This window comes from Siphateles boraxobius, unplaced genomic scaffold, assembly GCF_051911475.1.
Source record: "Siphateles boraxobius isolate OS27281-9 unplaced genomic scaffold, OSU_SipBor_1 19, whole genome shotgun sequence".
Classification (NCBI taxonomy): Eukaryota; Metazoa; Chordata; class Actinopteri; order Cypriniformes; family Leuciscidae; genus Siphateles; species Siphateles boraxobius.
In genome coordinates, this window is record NW_027508799.1 from 8,753,116 (window position 1) to 8,780,542 (window position 27,427).

General features: G+C 37.1%; 1 long non-coding RNA gene across 1 annotated transcript in view; it reads left to right on the forward strand.

The window, feature by feature from the left end:
• The first annotated feature begins 8,118 nt into the window (after window positions 1-8,118).
• Window positions 8,119-27,427, forward strand: part of LOC143742560 (uncharacterized) — an 83,130-nt gene continuing 63,821 nt past the window's right edge. Inside the window, exon 1 of the long non-coding RNA XR_013205476.1 lies at window positions 8,119-8,166. This is a non-coding gene — a long non-coding RNA (uncharacterized LOC143742560). The remainder of the gene's footprint in view (window positions 8,167-27,427) is intronic.

The following is a 27,427-nucleotide window of genomic DNA, read 5'->3' on the forward strand; positions in this document are numbered from 1 at the left end:
AACAGACGGTCAGCCGCTGCGACTTTGCAAAGCAAAACAGATCTGAAACACATAAAGCATACACATTTTAGTACGTAATACTGGTAGCTATAAAGTTGATCAAATACTTTGTATATAGTATAGTATTTACACATACGCAAAAGTTAGCTACGTTAGCATAACTTACCCTCTTGCGACGGCTTTGAACAACCGGATTCGTCTCGTAGTCTGAAGTCTGTAGTAATTCCCAAACTCTCCTGTTTTTTTCGGCAGTGTTTCGTTTTGCTGGCCTCAGCCTCTCCTGAAACAACGTTTGTATTCTTGCTGTGAGAAACAGCCACAGCCCGAGGATCAAAAACAGACACTTGATTTCCTCCATTGTCCTGTGTGTGGATAGCCGGTGTGTGTCGCGTTGAAGATTACGTCACGGCAGTTTCCTGCGGCGTCGCTATGACGACCAGGTACTATTGGGGAGGTACTATCTGCAATGGAAAACGGAGCGAAAAGCGAGCCGAACCGAGGCGAGTCGAGTTGAGCTGGTACTGGAAAAGCGCCAAAAGTGAGCTACCCCACTTTGAGCAAGCTGGCAAAAAAGAATCTGTGTATCTCTGCAACCAGTTCCCTTTCAGAGAGAATATTTAGTACAGGGGGAAACATTGTGTCGGCTCATCGTTCACGGCTTAAACCAGCTATGGTTGACATGCTCGTCTTTTTGACTTGCAATCTGTAGTCTACCTGTGAGTTGCCCGGGGAAAGTTGCCTTCTAAAGGCAGTTACACGGTTGTTGATTGCCTGTTCCTCTTGACTTTTTCTTTTTACTTGTTTTTTTTTTTACATTTCCTGTTCTATAGACATGCTCCTTTATTTATTTTATACTGTACAACCAGTAAAACATGTCCTGTTCTGTCGTAGACATGGTTATTATTTATTTATTCATGTTGAACCAGTCCAATATGACTGTCTGTTGAAATAAACCTTTGAATCTCCGGAGGGTGTTTAGTGAAGACGGGACACTTTGATGTCTTTGCTAGCAGCTGTTGTGCAAGTAAATTGGTACCTTTCCAATATGTCGCTGTATTTGGTTTGCAACGACTCCTATTCTGCCACCATGGTTGTTTTGTATTCCCTTGTAACTTTAAGTAAAAGTTCCACCTCGTCGTCGGTCCATGAGAAGAAATCTTTGGTCTTCGACATTGCAAATCTTCGCAGAGGTAACTGAGCTACTTTCTTCTTTGTCAATCTGTTTACGCATGTGCATGCCCAGTGTAGGTGAATCGTCACGTGATCCACGTTTTCAGTCGTTTTAATGTGGACGGAGATCAATTCTAATACGCAGCTAAAACGCTGGTGTGGACGGAGATCGTATTCGTTTTAATTCTCCATTTCTAAATTAAAACGCAGTACTGTGGATGTTTAGTGTTGCTGAGGTTAGAGCAAGGCTGCTAAGGGAGGTGGTACAACAGATTCTGCACTGCATATAGTGCCGTATTGTCATTTCATGCAGATGTGATTTATTTTGTGTATGTTTCTTGAGCCTGACAGTGTTGTAGTAAATGTTTCAGACGTGACTTCGTTGAATTTTTTTTCAAAACATCAAGGCCTGGTTTCACAGACAGGGCTTAGATTAAGCCAGAATTAGACCTTAGTTCATTTGGGACAGTTAAGTAGTTTTTATAAACAAGCCTTAGAAATGCACTTGAAGAAACATGGAGTCACAGCATGCATCACTTTAGTTTTGTTATTATGCATAGTGTATTATATCTAATGCAACAGTTTATTGAGCCTTATCTTTTAATAGTTTTATTTTTCAATTACTGTGTGCATGAAGAAAAATTGTCTTTTCGTGTTGTGATCTAAAATACACTCAGTAGCAAGAAACATGATTTAGAAAAAGTAATAAACTTCAGCCAAGTACTTTTATGTAAAACCATAGATCTTTATCTGCAAACTAAGTATTATAATGGGGACATCTTGGAGTTTACATGAACTTTAATTTAACAACTTAAATATTAATCTGTACATCACATTAAGCTATTGAATGGCTTCAGAAGACTTGGAATATAGTGGATGAAACTTGATGCTTTATAATGCATTTATGCCTTTTGTAGGGCTTAACAATAACCAGACCTGCAAAGAAAATAAACAAAGGTCTTACGGGTTTGGAATGACATGAGGGTGAATAATTAACAGACCTGCAATGAAGGTTGAAGCAATGAAGCATTCTGGTGCATTCTGACAAGAAAAGTCTTCAGAATGCCTGGAAAATATCTTGCAACTAATGCTGTAAAGTAAACCATAAGGAACCCCAGTTGGTACATCATTCTAATATTAAATGTTAAGAATTATTTATTTGTAAGCTATTTCTATTTAAATCACACATAAAGAAGTTTTTATAATACTGTTATAATACATTTTTAATGACAATTATGTTTCTACTTTTTAAATGGTTTCTGTCATAAGTAAATATAATTCAATTTGAAGCAATAGCCTATTCTCATTAGCATTTACATACTTAAATCTGCGTATTTGTGATTTTTACACCAGGGCGTTATTTACCTTTATAAAGGACAATTTTTTAAACCTTACTAAATATATACGTTATCTTTCATGTCAAATTCTTACATTTGATCAAATTCAGTTTTAATAATAAGGGCTGTTATCAATCAAATTATTTTATTTACACTGCAAAATCACAACTGTAATATATACATTTATGATTGATGTTTAAATAATTGATAATTGATGTTTAAATAATAAACAAATAAAAAATAAAATCAATGATACCTTTAAACAATAAATCAATAGCCAAGTCCCAAATAGATGCCTGTCTCTTTTACACGCCTGGAGCCGATTGCACCAACAGTGCTTACGCCTGGTCTTAAGGTAAGTAGGTCTTAACTCAGCATTCTAAGTCCGACCTAATAGTTACGGCCGTTGCACCATCCAGGCTTAAGTCCTCTTCTCGCTAAGACCGGGCGTAAATCTTACGCCTAGTCAGTAGCAGGCGTAAAGTCAAAATCTAGGCAAGTTTCTATAGTAACCACTTGATAACTCAGCAGTAAAGACATGGCGCGCCTTATACACAGACTTTACAATGAGCGGGCTATTAGACGGGAGAGAGTTATTAGGGACGTAAACAATCCATTGGACATTTACAATGATGAGGAGCTGATTGAGAGGTTTCGATTCTGTCGGAGAGATATATATGAACTTGTTGAAGAGCTGTCACCCGACTTACAGTTTGTGTCGAACAACAACGCAGCATTGCAACCCGCATTAAAGCTGTTAATAGCGCTACGTTTTTATGCAAATGGAGCGTTTGAAAACACTGTTGGAGACATGATTAATGTCCACAAATCCACCGCATGTCGGGCCATCCGCAGAGTATCACTGGCACTGAGCCGCCGCCTTCCGCGATCTGCTCACCTCCCCACTGATGCTGAGTGTGCGGTGATGAAACACCGATTCCGCCGGCCTCTGGCATTCCTGGTATTGTGGGCTGCATCGATGGAACTCACGTCCGGATCCAGGCACCATCTGAGCATGAGTATCTGTTTGTCAACCGCAAGGGATACCATTCAATCAATGTGCAGATTGCGTGTGACGCCAATTATAACATCTTTAATTTGGTGGCGAGATGGCCTGGATCTGCCCATGACGCACGCATCCTCCTGGAGAGTGCGTTATACCAGGATTTCGAGGCTGGAAGAGTAAACAGGCTGCTTCTCGGCGACAGTGAAACCCTGGCTGATGACGCCAATAATTGCTCCGAGGACTGAGCAAGAACGACGGTATAACACCATCCACACCACCACTAGGTCACTCGTTGAGCGGTGCATCGGAGTCCTCAAGCGCAGGTAAAATCCTTTGCCTGTGCCGCTATCCATGGCACTGATATGGTGCGATCACTGAAAACTATATAAATAGGCTAGGCCTAGGCTATATAAAAAAATATGAAATTGCGTCTTTAACAGTTGCTGTCTGTCGCATCCTGTCACAGTAAACTGACCTGCCCATCATCTTGTCGCAGTTAAAATTCTCCACATTTCGTTTAATTTAATTTCTTACCGAATCGGAGAGAAATGCAGCAGCACGTTGATCTGCAGTCGCTGAGACTCTCCTCATATTAATGCATAATGATACATTTAAAAGTCAATGGCCAAACGGATCTTTATAAAAGCCCACATTGTTATTGCAGATTCAATATAACACGGATTACATTAAATATTTTTTTTTTAGCAGGTTAAACATTTTGTTTAGTCACCAATCAAAGTAAGTAATTATTAACTATTTTTTCTAGGTTTCATTGTCTTCATGGAGAGATACGGATGCACCCTTAGCGAGTCTGCACCGTAATAGCAGCGTGCTCTGTCCGCCACAACATCAGTGTCACCAAGAGGATCCCTCTCCCTAGGCAACACGATCAGCCGGTGCCGGAGGAAGGTGTCGAACCTGTGGACCACGCAGGGCATGAAGATGTCGGTGGACGACTAGTCCGTACACGCATTATTAATTCTTTATAAATGTAAAACTATAAAATCTAGTCAAGTCAAGTCATCCTCATTTATAACAATGTAGATTGTTTCAAAGCAGCTTTACAGAGATAAACATATAATTTAAGGTAACAGAGATTGGTTTGGTTTTATAGTGGCTCTTGAAAAATGTTTTTTCCAGCTAAAGTTAGTTTTGATTGATTCACTTCCGTCTAAATGATCATTTGTTATTAAATTAGGGGCCGCTAAGACGACACCGTTCTCTCTAAACAGACTTTAAACGTGAACCTGTGATAGACGATGATGGCGTTCACATGCGCATTAAGAATTGATTCTATAGTTATGTGCATTTGAATATATGTGCGCAGGTTTGTAATTCCTTACAAACCATGCCTAAACAAACTACTTGTCTATAAATTTTTATGCAGAATTTTTTATTTTATCTTATCACTTTGGGTAGGTACGCGAACCGAAAAATTCCACAATGCTTTATCTGTAGAGTGGTATAGGGATCCTCCATAGGGAGAGGCTAGTTGGCACTTCAGCACTGCATTGTCATCAGGTCCAGGCGAAAGTCCTTCGTCAGATCTGGAAACGGCCTGGATCCAGCAGGCTGCGGGAAAACCTTGGGATAAACAAAGACACTAAAATTAGCTTAGATGCCATTCTTCTTATTGTGTAATGAGTACATCAGGATTTGAGGGAAGTGTTCCCAGTTCAGGCTGACCTAATCTAAGCAGCCTAATATTGAATTATAGAAGTCTATAGAGTGTTATGTGAATGCTAGGTCAAAGAGATGTGTTTTTAGTCTAGCTTTGAACTGACAGACTGTGTCTGCTTCCCGGACAATGTTAGGAAGATTGTTCCAAAGTTTTGGTGCTAAATAGGAAAAGGATCAACCGCCAGCAGTCGATTTATATATTCTAGGTATTATCAACTGGCCGGAGTTTTGAGATCGCAATAGACGTGAAGGACTACAATGCGTTAAGAGCTCGCTCAAGTACTGGGGAGCTAAACCATTTAGTGCTTTGTAAGTAATCAGCAATATTTTAAAATTTATACAATGTTTAATAGGGAGCCAATGCAGTGTTGACAGAACCGGGCTAATATGGTCGTACTTCCTGGTTCTGGTAAGAACTCTAGCGGCTGCGTTTTGAACTAGCTGTAGTTTGTTTATTAAGCGTGCAGGGCAACCACCCAGTAGAGCATTACAATAATCTAGCCTTGATGTCATGAAAGCATGAACTAGTTGTTCCGCATTTGTCAATGAGAGCATATGACGTAATTTAGATATATTTTTAAGATGGAAAAATGAGGTTTTACAGACACTAGACACGTGACTTTCAAATGAAAGATTGGTATCAAAGAGCACACCCAGGTTCCTGACTGACGACGAAGAATTAACAGAGCAACCATCAATTGTTAGACGGTATTCTAGGTTATTACGTGGTGAAGTTTTTTGTCCAATAATTAGAATCTCTGTTTTTTCAGAATTTAGTAGTAGGAAATTACTATTCATCCAATTTTTAATATCAACTATGCATTCCGATTATTTTGTGAATTGGTGAGTTTCGTTAGGTTTGGAAGAAATATAGAGCTGAGTATCATCAGCATAACAGTGAAAGCTTATTCCATGTTTCCTAATGATATCTCCTAAAGGTAGCATGTACAGAGTGAACAGCAACGGTCCTAGTACTGAGCCTTGTGGTACGCCATACTGAACTTGTGATCGATAAGACATCTCTTCATTTACTGCTACAAACTGATAGCGGTCAGATAAATATGATTTAAACCATGCTAGTGCAATTCCACTAATGCCAACATAGTTTTCTAGTCTATTTAAGAGAATGTTGTGGTCAATGGTGTCAAATGCAGCACTAAGATCAAGTAACACTAATAGAGAGATACAACCACGATCGGATGATAAGAGCAAATCATTTGTGACTTTAATGAGAGCAGTTTCAGTGTGTCACGGTTCACTGATCGGCTGTCTCATGCTGAAGTGTCTGCGTGAGTGTAATTGTGTGGGTGTGGTTACTCGGTGTGTTGATTAGTGTCACCAGCTGTCATCAATTCCTGTTCCCTTTTTATGCCCAGCATTTTCTCTCCCTTGTTGTCAGATCGTTGTGGTTGTTCCTCGGTGTGTGTCCTGTTCTCGTGCCTCGGCTGTTTTCAAGTTCGTCTTCTGGATTTTCGTCAGTTCCTCGTGTTGTCTGGATGTTCCACGGTTCCTGGGTTCACTCGAGCACGTCTTCACAGCACCACCACCGGATCGCCATCTCGTCCCTGCTTCACTTACCACCTGAGTGTTTGTCCCGACCTGTGTCTAACATCTGACCTATTCTAATAAATACTGGATTTACTTGCATCTTGCATCCTCCTGTTTTTTCCTAACACAGTGCTATGGTGCGGTCTAAATCCTGACTGGAAATCCTCGCAGATACCATTTCTTTTAACAAAGGAACACAGTTGTGAGGATACTGCCTTTTCTAGTATCTTTGACAGAAAAGGTAGATTTGAGATCGGCCTGTAATTGACTAATTCTGTAGGAATTGCGTTTTTTAACAAGCGGTTTAATCATAGCCAGCTTAAAGGTTTTTGGTACGTATCCTAGAGACAAAGATGAATTAATGATGTTAAGAAGAGGATCTATGACTTCTGGAAGCATCTCTTTCAGTAGTTTAGTCGGTATAGGGTCTAACATACATGTTGTCGATTTAGATGAATTAACGAGTTTGCAAAATTCTTCCTCTCCTATGGCAACAAATGAATCAAATTTTACCTCGGGGAGACTATAATGCACTCCCTGATGTGATGCTGTAGTAGACGGTTGCATAGTTATAATTTTGTCCCTAATATTATCAATCTTATAAGTGAAGAAGTTCATAAAGTCATTACTGCTGTGTTTCTTGGAAACTTCTGGGCTTGAAGCTTTGTTTTTCGTTAGTGTAGCCACTTTTTCAAATAAATACCTTGGATTATGTTTATTTTCTTTTAATAGGGTTGAAAAATAAGCAGATCTAGCAGCTTTTAAAGCCTCTCTGTAAGCAATCGAGCTCTCCTTCCATGAAATCCGAAATACCTCTAGTTTTGTTTTCTTCCAGTTGCGCTCCATTTTTCTGGCTGCTCTCTTAAGGGCCCAGGTGTGCTCGTTGTACCACGGTGTTGGACTATTTTCTTTAATCTTCTTTAAGCGCAACGGAGCAACTGTGTCTAAAGTGCTGGAAAGGAGAGAGTTAAAAGTTTCTGTTGCAATATCAAGTTCTTCTAAGCTATCTGGGATGCTGAGACGATGAAACTGATTAGGAAGATTATTGATAAAGCAATCTTTAGTGGCAGAAGTGATAGGTCTAACATACTTGTAACACGGAGTTGGCTTTGCAGCCTTGGCTCAATGTAATTTACATGAGACTAGATAATGATCTGAGATGTCGTCGCTCTGCTGCAGAATTTCAACAGCATCAACATTGATTCCATGTGATAATATTAGATCTAGAGTATGATTACGACAATGAGTAGGTCCTGACACGTGTTGTCTAACTCCAATAGAGTTAAGAATGTCTTTAAATGCCAATCCCATTGCATCTTTTCCATTATCTACATGTATATTAAAATCACCAACAATTAGGACTTTATCTGCAGTCAATACTAATTCTGATAGAAAGTCAGCAAATTCTTTGATAAAATCTTTATGGTGCCCTGGTGGCCTGTAGACAGTTGCCAGCAGAATTCTCGAATTTGATTTATCGTTTACATTATATATTTTTACATTAAGCACCAACACTTCAAAAGAAATATATTTTAAACTAGATTTTTTAGTGGTTTTGAAAATATTACTATAAATTACAGCAACACCTCCCCCTTTGCCTTTCAGGCGAGGTTCATGTTTATAACAGTAATCATGAGGGGTGGACTCATTTAAAGTAATGTAATCGTCTGGTTTTAGCCAGGTTTCTGTCATACACAGCACATCTAGGTTATAATGTGAAATCATATCATTAACTATGAGTGCTTTTGAAGTAAGGGATCGAATATTCAGCAACCCAAGCTTTATCGTTTGCTCATCTGTATTATATCTATTTTTTATTTGTTGAATATCAATTACATTTTTAACCTTAGATCGGTTTGGACGTTTTTTGGATTTCCAAAAAAGGGGAACAGACACGGTCTCTATATGATGATATCTAGGTGAAAGAGCCTCTATGTGATGGGATTTATCTGACCTTGGTGACGCGAGGCCGCTAGCAGACGGTCGGTTTATCCAGTTTGTCTCCTTCCTGACCTGAGCCCCAGATTGTCATGTTTTGTCTCTAAGACTATGAGCCAAATTACTAGAGAGAAGAGCAGCACCATCCCAGGAGGGATGAATACCATCTCTTTTCAACAGGTCAGGTTTGCCCCAAAAACTTTTCCAATTGTCTATGAATTCTAAATTATTTTGCAGACACCACTTAGATCTAAATGTAAACTATTATAAAACTATTGCTTCACTTAAAATAATTCTACTAATTATCTGCAGGTTGTAAACCATAAACCATAAAAAAATAAACCACAAAGAAAGTCCAGTAGGTCTATAATAAACTTTTTTTTTAATTTACATATAATTGTCATTGATTCATTGCACACAATTTGCCATTAGGCTTATTTACAGAATTACAAAAGAGATAGGCGAAGATGATCTGTTTAGGCCTATCTGTTGTTGGAGCAACTGTATTTCTAATGATATTTTTTGCTTTTCAAGTTCCAGCTTTTCCTGCTCGGTCTGTAATTTTTTAGTTTCAGCCTCCACTCTAACAATTTCTTTTTCAAGAAGTGTCTGCTGCAGATTATCCAGCCTCCTCATCCGTTTCGCCGGCGGGGCACCACTGCTGCATTCATACAAACTTTGTGGAGTGACTGGCGGCTCTATCGAGTCTGAAAATACAGAGAATCTGTCATAGGGATTCTGGTTATCTGACAACTACTAAAACGTTTATTGTAGGCTACTCTAATATATAGGCCACACACCTTCACAATTCACACTCTCGCTTGAGTGGTCGTCATCCATCTCTGGTGGCTGGAGAGGTGGCCACATTCTGCACCGACCAAACCAATAAAAGCCGGGGAATCCTCTCTAAAGATATCAACAATTATGTCACTGTACACAGACGTTTTTGGGGGTGGACACCCGCCGGTCGGGTGGTGTTTTTCTGAAGAAACATCTTTTTTTGCCTTGCTCAGGAGGTCTTTCCTCTTTTTTCTTACATCGCTCAGAGCAATCGTTAATCGCTTCCGTTATCTGTCTCCATGTTGTTTGTTTTTTCTTGTTAGTTATTGCGTTTGATTGCTTGGCAGTCAGTGTGTGTCTGTGCTGACTGTACAGCTCTATTAGTTTTCGTATCTCAATGTCGGTGAAATTTCCTTTCCTTTTTCTTTGATCCTCCATTGATACGGCTGCAAGTTAACCAAACAGCGGAAGATAGTTTACAACGTAACCACAGCAACGCACGCTGCTAGGCAACCGCTATAGTTCCGTGGCCATTCACAGGAACGCGCATCGCTAAAACCAGGCGTAGTTATTGCCTAGGCTTAAGTTTGGTTCGTGCAACCGACGTTAGGTCAACTCTAAAGACTGGTCTTAACTAAGACCTACTTAGCAGTTAGGACCAGGCTTAGTAAAGCCCGGTTGGTGCACTCGGCCCCTGGAGCCAGTTGCACCAACAGAGCTTACGCCTGGTCTTAAGGTAAGTAGGTCTTAACTCAGCATTCTAAGTCTGACCTAATAGTTACGACAGTTGCACCATCCAGGCTTAAGTCCTCTTCTCGCTAAGACCGGGCGTAAATCTTACGCCTAGTCAGTAGTAGGCGTAAAGTCAAAATCTAGGCAAGTTTCTATAGTAACCACTTGATAACTCAGCAGTAAAGACATGGCGCGCCTTATACACAGACTTTACAATGAGCGGGCTTTTAGAAGGGAGAGAGTTATTAGGGACAGAAGCAATTCATTGGACATTTACAATGATGAGGAGCTGATTGAGAGGTTTCGATTCTGTCGGAGAGATATATATGAACTTGTTGAAGAGCTGCCACCCGACTTACAGTTTGTGACGAACCACAACGCAGCATTGACACCGGCATTACAGCTGTTAACCCTCTGGGGTCTAAGGTGTTTTTGGGGTCCTTGAGATGTTTTGACATGCCCTGACATTTGTGTTTTTTTCAGTTGCTTATAAACATATTAATTGCAAAGGTGTAATTACACTCTATTTAGCACAAACAGGGCTACCATAATATGTGAGCAAGATGTATGTACATGTTTGTATTTTTGAGAGAATATAGTTTATGCATGGTTTTTGAAAAAACTAAAACTCAAAGTGTCTGAAATAAGGCCACAAAACACATACTAAATATGTGTCCACAAAACTTTTGACTAATGGGTGTTGTTGCCTAGAATTTTTGCTTCAAAATGATCTGAAAATCATCCTGCCTAATCATTTACACAAAACAATACATTGATTTAGAAGTTATAAGATACCTTTTGTTTGGAAAGGCAATATGCATGGAGGCGTGTTTACACCTAAGACAAAGGCCGGATAATGTGCCACATACATAATGAGCTGCATATTAATTAGCCTTTCACACAGCTGTGTCACTGGGTACCAAAGAATGCAACCTCGGACAAAATAAATTATATATATATATATATATATATATGTATATTACAATTAGAAATTGTAACCAATTACAAATAGGTTACAATTACAACAACAATTTTAACAATATTCAAGTGTATTCTTTCTTTGTAAAAAGTATACATTTTATCATGCGTATTAAAAAAGGTAAGGATTCATTGGTTTGAATATTGGAACAAACACTAAATAACATCTTAGTTGATAATTCAATATACCTACTTTATTTTTGACAAAACATCCCATACTATAGTATATTTAACATATGAGCAGAAATTGGCAAACAATAGCCTATTTAATGTGACGGTAGTCTTTTTTTACAGTCAAAACTTTATAATCTATCCAAAACTAATCACGAAATCTTGTCTAAAATCTCTTAATTTGCAGTTTGTTGCTTATACAGACATTTTATTTCAACATATTTCAGTCTATTTTTACTCATCTTAGTAGGATAGCAATATAGTTTGGATGTGTTCATGGACATGTTTACTAATGTAGGTGCGAGAGTGAATGAACGGCACAGACACGCGCTATAACTGTAGTAAACAAAGCGCGCGCCTGTGTCGTTCATTCAATATTTAGCCTACACACAGACACGCAATTCATATTTAAACAGTCTTTTTGCGGTTTACAGACATTGCGATTAGAATAAAGCACTTAAGAATAAATGACTTACTACATCAGCTGGATCCGTTGCTCCTCGAAATGAAACTACCAGCACTTCTGGTACATTTTCCAGGGTTATTAGATATTATTATTCCTATATTAGATAGTATTATTCCTGTCTACACATTGGTAGTAAGATACTTACTAAACTTGATCTGTTTTATTATCCAGCTGGTGGGCGTTGGCATGTTTGAATGGCTTGCCTTAGATCATTTGCGTTTGAATACCGCACGCTCTCCGTGGGCGTGGCACATTAACGCGTAATTAGGTATAATGAGCTGGAAAGAAAAAGACTGACATCTCTCTCTTTTCATACAGATTACATAAACTGAGAATGTTTTTTTTTATATAAATTAATTCATTTAAAAGAAGATTTCAAGCTTCATTATGGAAAAACACTCATGCCTGTATGACAAGTATTCGCGGAATTACAGTTAATTTTCGGACGCGTTTCAGAATAGACTTAACTGACAGAGAGAAGGCAAAACTAGCATCATGTTTATTTTTCTTTATTTGACTAAAAGCACAATACTTTGTTTATATTGTGAGTATACACAAAAAAATACACACTTTACAGGATCGAATGATGTATAACACTAAAACATAAGATTAAAATCAACAGAGTATTTTGAGTCTCTTTTGCACTAAGAAAAAAAGCGAGACTATCGCGCCGTCGCGATAGCAGACCTCAGAGGGTTAATAGGGCTACGTTTTTTATGCAAATGGTGCGTTTCAAAACACTGTTGGAGACATGATTAATGTCCACAAATCCACCGCATGTCGGGCCATCCGCAGAGTATCACTGGCACTGAGCCGTCGCCTTCCGCGATCTGCTCACCTCCCCACTGAGGCGGAATCTGCGGTGATGAAACAGCGATTCCGCCGTGCCTCTGGCATTCCTGGTATTGTGGGCTTCCAGGATTTCGAGGCTGGAAGAGTAAACGGGCTGCTTCTCGGCGACAGTGGATACCCACTGAAACACTGGCTGATGACGCCAATAATTGCTCCGAGGACTGAGCAAGAACGCCAGTATAACACCATCCACACCACCACTAGGTCACACGTTGAGCGGTGCATCGGAGTCTTAAAGCGCAGATAAAATCCTATGTCTGTGCCACTATCAATTGTACTGATATAGTGCGATCACTGAAAACTATATAAATAGACTAGGCCTAGGCTATATAACAAAATATACAATTGCGTCGTTAACGGTGCTCTCTGTCGCATCCTGTCACAGTAAACTGACCTGTCCATCATCTTGTTGCCGTTAAAATCATCCACATTTCGTTTAATTTAATTTCCTACCGAATCGGAGAAATGCAGCAGCACGTTGATCTGCAGTCGCGGAGACTCTTCTCATAATGCATAATGATGCATTTAAAAGTCAATGGCCAAACGGATCTTTATAAAAGCCCACATTGTTATTGCAGATGAAATATAACACGGATTACATTAAATATATATATATATATATATATATATATATATATATATATATATATATTTTTTTTTTTTATCAGGTTAAACTTTGATTAGTCACTAATCAAAGTAAGTAATCATTAACTATTTGTTCTAGGTTTCATTGTCTTCATGGAGAGATACGGATGCAACCTGAGCGAGTCTGCACCGTAATAGCAGCGTGCACTGTCCTCCACAACATCTGTCTCACCAATAGGATCCCTCTCCCTAGGCAACACGATCAGCCGGTGCCGGAGGAAGGTGTCGACCCTGTGGACCACGCAGGTTATGAAGATGTCGGTCGACGACTAGTCCATACACGCATTATCAATGCTTTATAAATGTAAAACTATAAAATGTAAATGTAAACTATCATAAAACATTTGCTTCACTTAAAATAATTCTACTAATTATCTGCAGGTTGTAAACCATAAACAATAAAAAATCAGCCACAAAGAAAGTCCAGTAGGTCTATAATAAACTTTTTTTTTAATTTACATATAATTGTCATTGATTCATTGTACACAATTTGCCATTAGGCTTATTTACAGAAATACAAAAGGCCGCCCATCCTCTTCAGAAAAAGGCAAAGATGACGTGTTTATCTATTGTTGGAGCAACTGTATTTCTAATGATATTTTTTGTTTTTCAAGTTCCAGCTTTTCCTGCTCGGTCTGTAATTTCAGCCTCCACTCTAACAATTTCTTTTTCAAGAAGTGTTTGCTGCAGATTACCCAGCCTCATCCTCCGTTTCACCGGCGGTGCAACGCTGCTGCCTTCATTAGAAATGTGTGGAGTGACTGGCGCCTCTATCGAGACTGAAAATACAAAGAATCTGTCATAGGCATACTGTTATCTGACAACTACTAAAACTGTTATTGTAGGCTACTCTAATATATAGGCTACACACCTTCAAAATTCACACTCTCGCTTGAGTGGTCGTCATCCATCTCTGGAGAGAAAGCAGTTTCTAGGTCGGTACCGCCACTTTCTGCACCGACCAAACCAATAAAAGCCGGGGAATCCTCTCCAAACATATCCACAATTATGGTACTGTACACAGAAGTTTTTGGGGGAGGACCCCCGCCGGTCAGGTGGTGTTTTTTTGAAGAAAAATCTTGTTTTGCTTTGCTCAGGAGGTCTTTCCACTTTTTCCTTACATCGCTCTCTGTCCGAAGTCAGCCGGAGTCAGAGCAATCATTAATCGCTTCCGTTATCTGTCTCCATGTTGTTTGTTTCTTCTTGTTAGTTATTGCGTTTGATTGCTTGGCAGTCAGTGTGTGTCTGTGCTGACTGTACAGCTCTATTAGTTTTCGTATTTCAATGTCGGTGAAATTTCCTTTCCTTTTTCTTTCGTCCTCCATTGATACGGCTACAAGTTAACCAAACAGCAGAAGATAGTTTACACCGTAACCCTAGCAACGTGGCCATTCACAGGAACGCGCATCGCTAAAACCAGGCGTAGTTAAGCCTAGGCTTAAGTTTGGTTGGTGCAACTGACGTTAGGTCAACTCTAAAGACTGGTCTTAACTAAGACCTACTTAGCAGTTAGGACCAGGCTTAGTAAAGCCCTGTCGTTGCAACTGGCTCCTGGTGTGGCGACAGGTTTGGGTAAATAAAGGCCGGTCTCAAATAGAGGCCGGGTCTGTTTTTTAGTTTCGGGTTGTATTTAATCTTCAAAAACCCGTCAGATCGTCCGCTTTTTGGAGGCCGCCAAAACAAATTTGTGTCCCGCCAAAGCCTTTTTTGATCGGTGAGTAATGTAGAATAGATTGACTGCTGCGCTTGACAGGGCGCAAACGAGCAGAGAGAGTGAAGACTCTCACGTCTTCAAACAACACGAGTGCTGTCTTGCTCTCTCTCCCTCGCGCATATTAATCAAAATCAATTGACACGATAGTAAAAGGTCGGAAGACCGCAGTTTCACGTGGAGCATTTGGAGATTTTTAGAGATTCTAGGAACAACATCTCAACACTAAATTCTAAAGGCCTGTCTCATATAGACGCCTGTCTCAAATACAAGCCGGTGCAGTTCGACGATTTGAGAAAATAAAAGCATGGGCTATTATTTGAAGTTTTACAGTAACTGTTGTAGGGTATCTGGCTTAATCATGGGTCGTTCATCTGAACACCTATAAATGCACATTCCTTCTGAAATCACAAAGCTTTTAACCTCTGAACTCATGAAGGCAAATTATGCATTAGGCTCTGGCCAGTCTGCAATAGACGATTCGGGTGACAACTTTATGGCACCCAGAGGTCCAACAGACAACAAGCTTCACAGAGATCTGTTATCACCCAACTATCCCCCCTTTCTGGCAAGGAAGAAGTCAGGGTGAAGACACACACACACACACACACACACACACACACACACACACACACACACACACACGAAACTTTCATCATATAAAGACTTTACCGAAATATATTTGATATGTTTTTATGTGTGTTGGCATGCCCTAGTCAGATGGGAATACATATATTGCTGTTGTAGTTTTAAATTAACTATAACGTGTGTAATTATGTATCAAGCCGTATCTTTGTAATTCCTATGCTTTTTCATGTGTTGTCTGCTACCAATGTAAATCTCGCAGTTTATCCCAGCTGAATCCATATCGTATATTGTGCTGAAATGTATTTTACTATGTTTTATCATCTCTGGAGTAAAATTTAACGCATTTCTGTCACTGTCATAAAACATCTAAATGGCCTACGTGACAGGACAAAAGAAATTCTGCCCGCCAAAGTTTCGTTGAATGTCATTGGCCAGGGCTCCCCACAGAGGTGTGGACTTCAGTTCCTTTATGAGAACTGACACCCCTGCCTCCGCTCTCTCTTACCCTCTAACCTATCCTAGCATCATGTAACGTATCCGCGATTACCCCTCAGGGGATCTTTTCCTTTGTTTCTTTAAGTTTTTATTTTTCCATTTCTGAATTCTCCTTTGTTCATTTCCACCGACGAGTGAAGTGAACTTAGCCTGAATTGTTTCTTTGGTAATTTACATCAGAGACCATTTAAACCTTCGTTTGAAAGTGCGCGCTCCGGACCATCTGCAGACCACGTGACTCTCCCACGGAACAAATCCACATGCCTTCGAAGCAGCCACACAACGAGCAACTGTGCAAGTATATATTCGTATTGAGCCTTCAGAGCTTTAAGATGTGTTTTTCCGTGTTGTCTCTCAAAGGTTTCAAGGTCTGTAATTTGCCACTGATCCTTTCAAATTATCTCTCTCTCTCTCTATCATTCTCTCTCTCTCTTTATTGATGCATTCTCTTTCATTATGTCGTTGCCATTATTGTGTTGGTAAATACATTTATTAAGTTGGCATGTGAAAGCCAACTTACTGAAATCCTATTTAAACTTATTATTAAGTTGGCTTGTGAGAGCCAACTTACTGATATTGTACTTAAACTTATTATTATTATTATTATTATTCTGTCAAAAATTTACAACTCTATCTCCTCCTAGAGCTTTAACTCCACATACTCCAAACTCGGCACAGACACTCAGACTGTTCTGACTCGGTATGCTATATCTTTTCTAACTGATCGGACTTACGGTTTTCCTAAAAATGACGATCAAAGTCGGAAAAAACTCCCATTGACTTTACATTGCGGAATGTTCAGATTTTCAAACTCCCCAACTGTCAAAAATTCAAATCTAAATACCTTGAAGCCCTAGACTGAATCAAACTGCCATTCTATATACTATATGAGCCATTGAGACTCATTTAAACTAATAAACTCATATATCTATGACACTTATCTATCTACACTTAAACTCTTAAACTCATAATAAATTAATAAACTCTAAACTTGAACTCTTAGACTAATTTAAACTTATAAACTCTAAACTCATAAACTCATACACTTATAAACTCATACACTTATAAACTCATGAATTCAAACTCTTATGAACTCAAACTCATAAATTAATAAACTCTGAACTCTTACTCATTTAAACTTATAAACTCTAAACTCATAAACTCGTACACTTATAAACTCATGAATTCATACACTTATGAACTCATGAATTCATAAACTTATAAACTCATACACTTATGAACTCATGAATTCATACAATTATGAACACAATCTTTCTATCTCTCTTTCTTTCTAACTAATCTTTCTATCTTTCTTTCTTTCTTTCTAACTAATCTTTCTATCTTTCTTTCTTTCTTTCTTTCTTTCTAACTAATTTTACTTTCTATCTTTCTTTCTTTCTAACTAATCTTTCTTTCTTTCTTTCTATCTCTCTTTCTAATCTTTCTTTCTAACTAATCTTTCTTTCTTTCTTTCTTTCTTTCTTTTCTAACTAATCTATTTCTTTCTAACTAATCTTTCTTTCTTTCTAACTAATCTTTCTATCTTTCTTTCTTTCTTTCTTTCTTTCTTTCTTTCTTTCTAATCTTTCTTTCAATCTTTCTTTTTTTCTTTCTTTCTAACTAATCTTACTTTCTAACTTTCTTTCATTCTAACTAATCTTTCTTTCTAACTAATCTTTCTTTCTTTCTAACTAATCTTTCTATCTCTCTTTCTTTCTCTCTTTCTTTCTAACTAATCTTTCTATCTTTATTTCTTTCTAATCTTTCTTTCAATCTTTCTTTCTTTTTAGCAACCACCCAAAATACCTTAAAACACCCTAGCAACACCATAGCAACCACCCAAAATGCTCTAGAACACCCTAGCAACCACCCAGAACACCCTAGCAACCACCCAAAATACCTTAAAATCACCCTAGCAACACCATAGCAACCACCCAAAATACCCTAGAACACCCTAGCAACCACCAGAACACCCTAGCAACTGCCTAGCAACCACCCAGAACACCATAGCAACCACCCAAAATACCTTAAATCACCCTAGCAACACCATAGCAACCACCCAAAATACCCTAGAACACCCTAGCAACATCCTAGCAACCACCAGAACACCCTAGCAACTGCCTAGCAACCCCAGAACACCCTAGCAACTGCCTAGCAACCACCCAGAACACCATAGCAACCACCCAAAATACCTTGCAACACCATAGCAACCACCCAGAACACCATGGCAACCATCCAAAATACCTTAAAACACCCTAGCAACACCATAGCAACCACCCAAAATACCGTAGAACACCCAAGCAACACCATAGCAACCATCCAAAACACCCTAGCAACCACCTAAAATACCTTAGCAACCGCCAGGCAACCACCCAGAACACCTTAGCAACCCACTAGAAACACCCTAGCAACTTTAAATTACTTCAAACTATACTTCAAACTTTAAACTACTTTAAACTTTAAACCATTAAAACTTTAAACTTTAAACTTTAAACTACTTTAAACTTTAAACTAATTTCAACTTCAAACTACTTTAAAATTTAAAATCATTTAAACTTTAAACTAATTTAAACTTCTTCAAACTTATTGGTCCAAACTTTCACAAGCCAACTTAAAGTTTGTCTCGACGAACTTTTTCTAGTTATTCTTTTTCTTCTTCTTTTTCTTAACCAAAATTTTCTGACTGCTACTCCTCCTAGAGCTTTAACTCTACAAACTCCAAACTCGGGTCAGACCTTCAGACTGTTCTGACTTAGTGTGCTATATCTTTTCAGACTGATTTGACTTTCAGATTTCTTAAAAATTAATATTAAAAATCATAAAAATCCCATTGACTTTCATTGCAACAGTTCAAATTGAGCCAAGGCTACGGTGGCCCAGCAGTGTACAACACAAAAACTCAAATCTAAACTCCCTGAAGCCCAAGACTCAATTAAACTACCATTCTATATGTACTAATGAACTTATCTATCTATCTATCTATCTATCTATCCATCTATCTATCTATCTATCTATCTATCTATCTATCTATCTATCTATCTATCTATCCATCTATCCATCTCTTTCTATCTATCTATCTATCTATCTATCTATCTATCCATCTATCTATCTATCTATCTAATCTATCTTTCTTTCTTACTAACTAATCTATCTTTCTTTCTTTCTTTCTAACTAATCTTTCTTCTTTCTTTCTTTATTTCTTTCTTTCTAACTAATCTTTCTTCTTTCTTTCTTTCTTTCTAACTAATCTTTCTTCTTTCTTTCTAACTAATCTTTCTTCTTTCTTTCTGTCTTTCTTTCTTTCTAACTAATATTTATTTTTTCTTTTTTTCTTACTAACTAATCTATCTTTCTAACTAATCTTTCTTCTTTCTTTCTTTCTTTCTAACTAATCTTTCTTCTTTCTTTCTTTCTTTCTTTCTTTCTTTCTTTCTTTCTAACTAATCTTTCTTCTTTCTTTCTTTCTTTCTTTCTTTCTTTCTTTCTTTCTAACTAATATTTCTTCTTTCTTTCTTTCTTTCTTTCTAACTAATATTTCTTCTTTCTAACTAATCTTTCTTCTTTCTTTCTAACTAATCTTTCTTTCTTTCTAACTAATCTTTCTTTCTTTCTAACTAATCTTTCTTCTTTCTTTCTTTCTTTCTTTCTTTCTAACTAATCTTTCTTCTTTCTTTCTTTCTTTCTAACTAATCTTTCTTTTTCTTTCTTTCTTTCTAACTAATCTTTCTTCTTTCTTTCTTTCTTTCTAACTAATCTTTCTTCTTTCTTTCTTTCTTTCTTTCTAACTAATCTTTCTTTCTTTCTTTCTTTCTAACTAATCTTTCTTTCTTTCTTTCTTTCTAACTAATCTTTCTTCTTTCTTTCTAACTAATCTTTCTTCTTTCTTTCTAACTAATCTTTCTTCTTTCTTTCTTTCTTTCTTTCTTTCTTTCTAACTAATCTTTCTTCTTTCTTTCTTTCTTTCTTTCTTTCTTACTAATCTTTCTTCTTTCTTTCTTTCTTTCTTTCTAACTAATCTTTCTTCTTTCTTTCTTTCTTTCTTTCTAACTAATCTTTCTTTTTTCTTTCTTTCTTTCTTTCTTTCTTTCTAACTAATATTTCTTCTTTCTTTCTTTCTAACTAATATTTCTTCTTTCTAACTAATCTTTCTTCTTTCTTTCTAACTAATCTTTCTTTCTTTCTAACTAATCTTTCTTTCTTTCTAACTAATCTTTCTTCTTTCTTTCTTTCTTTCTTTCTAACTAATCTTTCTTCTTTCTTTCTTTCTAACTAATCTTTCTTCTTTCTTTCTTTCTTTCTAACTAATCTTTCTTTCTTTCTTTCTTTCTAACTAATCTTTCTTTCTTTCTTTTTCTTTCTTTCTTTCTAACTAATCTTTCTTCTTTCTTTCTAACTAATCTTTCTTCTTTATTTCTAACTAATCTTTCTTCTTTCTTTCTTTCTTTCTTTCTTTCTTTCTTTCTAACTAATCTTTCTTTCTTTCTTTCTTACTAATCTTTCTTCTTTCTTTCTTTCTTTCTTTCTAACTAATCTTTCTTCTTTCTTTCTTTCTTTCTTTCTAACTAATCTTTCTTTTTTCTTTCTTTCTTTCTTTCTTTCTTTCTTTCTTTCTTTCTTACTAATCTTTCTTCTTTCTTTCTTTCTTTCTTTCTTTTTCTTTAACTAATCTTTCTTCTTTCTTTCTTTCTTTCTAACTAATCTTTCTTCTTTCTTTCTTTCTTTCTTTCTAACTATTCTTTCTTCTTTCTTTCTTTCTTTCTTTCTAACTAATCTTTCTTCTTTCTTTCTAACTAATCTTTCTTTCTTTCTTTCTAACTAATCTTTCTTCTTTCTTTCTTTCTAACTAATCTTTCTTCTTTCTTTCTTTCTTTCTTTCTAACTAATCTTTTTTCTTTCTTTCTTTCTTTCTAACTAATCTTTCTTCTTTCTTTCTTTCTTTCTAACTAATCTTTCTTCTTTCTTTCTTTCTTTCTTTCTTTCTTTCTCTTTCTTTCTTTCTTTTTCTTTCTTTCTAACTAATCTTTCTTTCTTTCTTTCTTTCTTTCTAACTAATCTTTCTTCTTTCTTTCTTTCTTTCTAACTAATCTTTCTTTCTAACTAATCTTTCTTTCTTTCTTTCTAACTAATCTTTCTTTCTTTCTTTCTAACTAATCTTTCTTCTTTCTTTCTTTCTTTCTTTCTTTCTTTCTTTCTTTCTAACTAATCTTTCTTCTTTCTTTCTAACTAATCTTTCTTCTTTCTTTCTAACTAATCTTTTTTCTTTCTTTCTTTCTTTCTTTCTTTCTTTCTTTCTAATCTTTCTTCTTTCTTTCTTTCTTTCTCTTTCTTTCTTTCTAACTAATCTTTCTTCTTTCTTTCTTTCTTTCTAACTAATCTTTCTTCTTTCTTTCTTTCTAACTATTCTTTCTTCTTTCTTTCTTTCTTTCTTTCTTTCTTTCTAACTAATCTTTCTTTCTAACTAATTCTTTCTTTCTTTCTAACTAATCTTTCTTCTTTCTTTCTTTCTTTCTAACTAATCTTTCTTCTTTCTTTCTTTCTTTCTTTCTTTCTTTCTTTCTTTCTTTTTCTTTCTTTCTTTCTAACTAATCTTTCTTCTTTCTTTCTTTCTTTCTAACTAATCTTTCTTCTTTCTTTCTTTCTTTCTTTCTAACTAATCTTTCTTTCTTTCTTTCTAACTAATCTTTCTTCTTTCTTTCTAACTAATCTTTCTTCTTTCTTTCTAACTAATCTTTCTTCTTTCTTTCTTTCTTTCTTTCTTTCTTCTTTCTTTCTTTCTTTCTTTCTTTCTTTCTTTCTAACTAATCTTTCTTCTTTCTTTCTTTCTTTCTTTCTTTTTCTTTCTTTCTTTCTTTCTAACTAATCTTTCTTCTTTCTTTCTTTCTTTCTAACTAATCTTTCTTCTTTCTTTCTTTCTAACTATTCTTTCTTCTTTCTTTCTTTCTTTCTTTCTTTCTAACTAATCTTTCTTTCTAACTAATTATTTCTTTCTTTCTTTCTAACTAATCTTTCTTCTTTCTTTCTTTCTTTCTTTCTCTTTCTTTCTTTCTTTCTTTCTTTCTTTCTAACTAATATTTCTTCTTTCTTTCTTTCTTTCTTTCTTTCTTTCTTTCTTTCTAACTAATATTTCTTCTTTCTTTCTAACTAATATTTCTTCTTTCTTTCTTTCTAACTAATCTTTCTTTCTTTCTTTCTAACTAATCTTTCTTTCTTTCTTTCTTTCTTTCTAACTAATCTTTCTTCTTTCTTTCTTTCTTTCTTTCTTTCTAACTAATCTTTCTTCTTTCTTTCTTTCTTTCTTTCTTTCTTTCTAACTAATCTTTCTTCTTTCTTTCTTTCTTTCTAACTAATCTTTCTAACTAATTATTTCTTTCTTTCTTTCTAACTAATCTTTCTTTCTTTCTTTCTTTCTAACTAATCTTTCTTTCTAACTAATTCTTTCTTTCTTTCTTTCTAACTAATCTTTCTTCTTTCTTTCTTTCTTTCTTTCTTTCTTTCTTTCTTTCTAACTAATATTTCTTCTTTCTTTCTTTCTTTCTTTCTTTCTAACTAATATTTCTTTCTTTCTTTCTTTCTAACTGATATTTCTTCTTTCTTTCTTTCTAACTAATCTTTCTTTCTTTCTTTCTTTCTTTCTAACTAATCTTTCTTCTTTCTTTCTAACTAATCTTTCTTCTTTCTTTCTTTCTTTCTAACTAATCTTTCTTCTTTCTTTCTTTCTTTCTAACTAATCTTTCTTCTTTCTTTCTAACTAATCTTTCTTCTTTCTTTCTTTCTTTCTAACTAATCTTTCTTCTTTCTTTCTTTCTAACTAATCTTTCTTCTTTCTTTCTTTCTTTCTTTCTTTCTTTCTTTCTTTCTAACTAATCTTTCTTCTTTCTTTCTTTCTTTCTAACTAATCTTTCTTCTTTCTTTCTTTCTAACTAATCTTTCTTCTTTCTTTCTTTCTTTCTTTCTTTCTAACTAATCTTTCTTATTTCTTTCTTTCTTTCTTTCTAACTAATCTTTCTTTCTAACTAATTAGGGGCCAAGCACCGAAGGTGCGGAGGCACCTATTGTATCTGTTCCGGTTCTTATTATTAGGGGCCAAGCACCGAAGGTGCGGAGGCACCTATTGTATCTGTTCCGGTTCTTATTATTATTATTATTCTTCTTCTTCTTCTTCTTCTTCTTCTTCCGACTGGGCGTCTATGGCAGCCCCTAGAACCGTGTCCGGGAAAGTTGTTCCGGTTTGACATTCTGATAGAGGACAGTCCCAACAGTAATTGCACCAATTTTGGTGTCTCTAACTCATTGCCTCTAGCGCCACCACCTGTCCAAAGTTTCACTTTTATTATGCTAATAACTTTTGAACCGTTAGGCCTATCAACAAAATTCTTTTTTCCTCTGATTCCTGAGCTCATGACGATTCGATCGCACCCTATGACGTCATTTTCCGTCATAAAAATATGGCCGCCATTTTGAATTGTCCAAAAAACCTACTTTTGCGAACTCGTCCTAGACGGTTTGTCCGATTCTCACCAAAATTGCACCAGATCATCTCCAGGCAGTGCCGACAAAAAGTTATGGAATTCAAGTCGATTCGTCAAACCACTTTCGATAAACGCGCAAACAAATTTTACGTAGCGCTTGCGAAAACAGACGTAAGGCTGTATCTCCGCAACGCTTAATCGTATTCAGACCAAACTTGGTACATGTCATCACAAGCATGACCTGAGGCTACATGCTGCGTTTCGGCGCAGCGCCACCTACTGGTCCGGAGATATGAAAAACGGCTATTTTCGCTCATAACTTCTGAACGGTTTGTCCAAAAATCATAAAAGTGGTCTCTGTAGATTCAGGGCGTCATGCCGAGTCGACTGATATCGAATTTTCCCAGATCGGGCATTTTGGCTGTCGGCCATTTTGAATTATGTGCTAAAATGCTGTATTTTTTGAACGCATGAACGAATTGTTACGAAACTCGGTATGGGTCATCGGTACGATGCCCTGAAGGAGCCTGAGAAGTTTCGAAACAGCGCCACCTAGTGGTAAAATTTATTTTTCAAATGCTTATAACTCTGGCTGTGGTTGACTTATTTTCACGGGAGTCATCTCGTTGAGGTCCTGAATCCTTGCCGAGTCCACAGATACCAAACATGCTAGGTTTCAACTTACGGTTTGTGTAGCGTTGTGATTTAGCGCTTAAAAAACATTTGCCGATATCTTCGAAACCGCTAGTCCGATCGAGACGAAACCACCGTCAGAAGTTTGGAACCATAGCTTGTTAACTAAATGTGAGAGCCCAAATGCCAAAATATTGATGGTAAGGGGTAGTAAAATCAAATCAAAGTCATGTGTCAGTCATTTTTGATGCTTTTTTTCATATAAATGTCTAAAACTCCGAAGCGAATTGAGATATTTTCACCAAATTTGGCACACACATGTATGGGCTCATTCCAAGGACACATGAAAAAAAATTGTGAGATTTTGCCTCTTGGTGGCGCTATAATAGAACAAAACATGAAAATCCCATTGATTTCAATGCAGTTTTGTGATGTGAAATGCTATACTTAATGAACACATTGCTGTAACATTATGAAACTCAGAATTTGTTACCAGCACCTTGCCTTGAAGGTACTCAAAAGATTTCAAGACAGCGCCACCTGTTGGTCAAAAGTTAAAATTACATTTCCAAAAATGCTAATAACTTTTTTTTAAATGTGCTTATTGTAATGACACTGGTCTTAATAGATTCCTTGGGTCATGCCGAGAACATAGATACCAAGTTTGACGTATTTGGACGAACTTCCTGTCCGCCATCTTTATTTACTTTCAAAACCTTCTTTTTCGAACTTCTCCTAGACCATTCGTCCGATTTTCACCAAAATCGAATCGTGTCATCTCCATACCGTGCCGATTAAAAGTTATGGATTTCGTGTTGATAGACGAACCCTTTTTTTTGTATACCACAGCATCAAAGTTGAGGCATGCTGCCAAAATGACTATTCAGGCTTTATCTCTGCAATGCCTTGACATTTTGACACCAAACTTTGTATGTGTCATTGTCACCTCACTCTGACCACATCAAATCGATTTCGTAACTGCGCCACCTATTTGTTGAAAGTGATAAACCATTAAATCATCTTATAAGTTACTTTATATATGATTTTTCAGCCATTTTGCAAAAATTCTCTTAAAATGTCTTTAATTGCTCCTTGCTGCAGTTGGTCTGCCAATCCCACCCATGATGGCATCTGTTTCCGCTTCTTGCGCTTGGCCCCGGTAATGGCTGCTTGCAGCTATATTTAGGGGCCAAGCACCGAAGGTGCGGAGGCACCTATTGTATCTGTTCCGGTTCTTATTAGGGGCCAAGCACCGAAGGTGCGGAGGCACCTATTGTATCTGTTCCGGTTCTTATTATTATTAGGGGCCAAGCACCGAAGGTGCGGAGGCACCTATTGTATCTGTTCCGGTTCTTATTATTAGGGGCCAAGCACCGAAGGTGCGGAGGCACCTATTGTATCTGTTCCGGTTCTTATTATTATTATTATTATTCTTCTTCTTCTTCCGACTGGGCGTCTATGGCAGCCCCTAGAACCGTGTCCGGGAAAGTTGTTCCGGTTTGACATTCTGATAGAGGACAGTCCCAACAGTAATTGCACCAATTTTGGTGTCTCTAACTCATTGCCTCTAGCGCCACCACCTGTCCAAAGTTTCACTTTTATTATGCTAATAACTTTTGAACCGTTTGGCCTATCAACAAAATTATTTTTTCCTCTGATTCCTGAGCTCATGACGATTCGATCGCACCCTATGACGTCATTTTCCGTCACAAAAATATGGCCGCCATTTTGAATTGTCCAAAAAACCTACTTTTGCGAACTCGTCCTAGACGGTTTGTCCGATTCTCACCAAAATTGCACCAGATCATCTCCAGGCAGTGCCGACAAAAAGTTATGGAATTCAAGTCGATTCGTCAAACCGCTTTCGATAAACGCGCAAACAAATTTTACGTAGCGCTTGCAAAAACAGACGTAAGGCTGTATCTCCGCAACGCTTAATCGTATTCAGACCAAACTTGGTACATGTCATCACAAGCATGACCTGAGGCTACATGCTGCGTTTCGGCGCAGCGCCACCTACTGGTCCGGAGATATGAAAAACGGCTATTTTCGCTCATAACTTCTGAACGGTTTGTCCAAAAATCATAAAAGTGGTCTCTGTAGATTCAGGGCGTCATGCCGAGTCGACTGATATCGAATTTTCCCAGATCGGCCATTTTGGCTGTCGGCCATTTTGAATTATGTGCTAAAATGCTGTATTTTTTGAACGCATGAACGAATTGTTACGAAACTCGGTATGGGTCATCGGTACGATGCCCTGAAGGAGCCTGAGAAGTTTCGAAACAGCGCCACCTAGTGGTAACATTTATTTTTCAAATGCTTATAACTCTGGCTGTGGTTGACTTATTTTCACGGGAGTCATCTCGTTGAGGTCCTGAATCCTTGCCGAGTCCACAGATACCAAACATACTAGGTTTTGACATACGGTTTGTGTAGCGTTGTGATTTAGCGCTTAAAAAACATTTGCCAATATCTTCGAAACCGCTAGTCCGATCGAGACGAAACCACCGTCAGAAGTTTGAAACCATAGCTTGTTAACTATATGTGAGAGCCCAAATGCCAAAATATTGATGGTCAGGGGTAGTAAAATCAAATCAAAGTCAAGTGTCAGTCATTTTTGATGCTTTTTTTCATATAAATGTCTAAAACTCCGAAGCGAATTGAGATATTTTCACCAAATTTGGCACACACATGTATGGGCTCATTCCAAGGACACAAGAAAAAAATTGTGGGATTTTGCCTCTTGGTGGCGCTATAATAGAACAAAACATGAAAATCCCATTGATTTCAATGCAGTTTTGTGATGTGAAATGCTATACTTAATGAACACATTGATGTAACATTATGAAACTCAGAATTTGTTACCAGCACCTTGCCTTGAAGGTACTCAAAAGATTTCAAGACAGCGCCACCTGTTGGTCAAAAGTTAAAATTACATTTCCAAAAATGCTAATAACTTTTTTTTAAATGTGCTTATTGTAATGACACTGGTCTTAATAGATTCCTTGGGTCATGCCGAGAACATAGATACCAAGTTTGACGTATTTGGACGAACTTCCTGTCCGCCATCTTTATTTACTTTCAAAACCTTCTTTTTCGAACTTCTCCTAGACCATTCGTCCGATTTTCACCAAAATCGAATCGTGTCATCTCCATACCGTGCCGACTAAAAGTTATGGATTTTGTGACGATAGACGAAACCGTTTTCGTATACCGCAGCAGCAAAGT